The 1,123-nt window shown below is 39.4% G+C and overlaps 1 protein-coding gene across 1 annotated transcript in view; it reads left to right on the top strand.

Annotated features, from left to right (window-relative positions):
- Positions 1 to 1,123, top strand: part of LOC102855954 (coiled-coil and C2 domain-containing protein 2A-like) — a 43,814-nt gene that overhangs the window by 2,648 nt on the left and 40,043 nt on the right. The gene's annotated exons all lie outside the window — the stretch shown is intronic.

Genomic DNA, 1,123 nt, shown 5'->3' with positions numbered 1-1,123 from the left:
ACCACATTTCTCCTCATAGAGCCCAGCCTCCTAGATAATCTGTTCTGCATACAGGTTGAAAAGGTATGGAGACAGGACGCATCCCTGGCGTACGCCCTTCCCAATTTTGAACCATGCAGTGTTTCCTTGCTCTGTTCTGACGACTGCCTTCTGGTCCAAGTAAGGTTTTGCATTAGAACGATCAAGTGTTCTGGGATTCCCATTCTTCTCAGAGTCAACCACAGTTTGTTATGATCCACATAGTCAAACGCCTTTGCATAGTCGATGAAACACAGATAGACATTCTTCTGGTATTCTCTGCTTTCAGCTAAGATCCATCTAACATCAGCTACAATATCCCTAGTAACACGACGTCTTCTAAGCCCAGCCTGGACTTGTGGCAGTTCTCTGCAGATGTGCTGTTCCAGTCGTTTTTGGATACTCTTCAGTAGAATCTTGCTTCCATGTAAAATCAATGATATTGTTCTATAGTTTCCACACTTTGTTGGGAAAAACCTAACTAGTAATATTCAGTTTTACTCAGGAAGATGTTAGGAAGGGGGATTCTCAAGATCTATAGTGAATTAGCTTTATTCTTGCCTTATTTTCATTATCCCTAATGAAACCTTTAAACCAAAAGGGGGACTTGCCTTTCTTATTTTCCTTATCCCTAATGGAACCTTTAAACCAAAAGGGGGAAACAATGAAACTCTTTTCCATCAAGTTGATTCTAACTCCTAACAGCCCTATAGGACAGAGTTGAACTGCTCTGTAACCTTTCCAAGGTGCAAATCTTTTCAGAAGCAGATAATTGCATCTCTTCCTTACAGAACAACTGGTGGGTTTGAACCACCACCCTTCTGATTAGCAGCAAGTAGTTATCGGTTAAAATAACCTATTGATCTTCCTTATGGCTTGGAATGTATACAACAGCCAGAACTTTCTTCATACCCTACAATACTATTTCGTTTGTCCTAATTGCTGGCAGGAAGGTAGGCAGTATGTGTTTTACGGGACTGAGATAAGTAGTTAATATATGTACTTAGAGACTTCTTTTTTTTTATTAATTTAGTTTGTTTATTTTTCATTTCAATGAACATCTACAGAGATTTTGGAATTCCATTCATTCATTGTTGCACCCTTC

This window comes from Elephantulus edwardii, unplaced genomic scaffold (assembly GCF_000299155.1).
Source record: "Elephantulus edwardii isolate Elephantulus edwardi_28Jun2011 unplaced genomic scaffold, EleEdw1.0 scaffold00006, whole genome shotgun sequence".
Taxonomy (NCBI): domain Eukaryota; kingdom Metazoa; phylum Chordata; class Mammalia; order Macroscelidea; family Macroscelididae; genus Elephantulus; species Elephantulus edwardii.
This window is presented reverse-complemented; position numbering and strand designations above follow the sequence as displayed.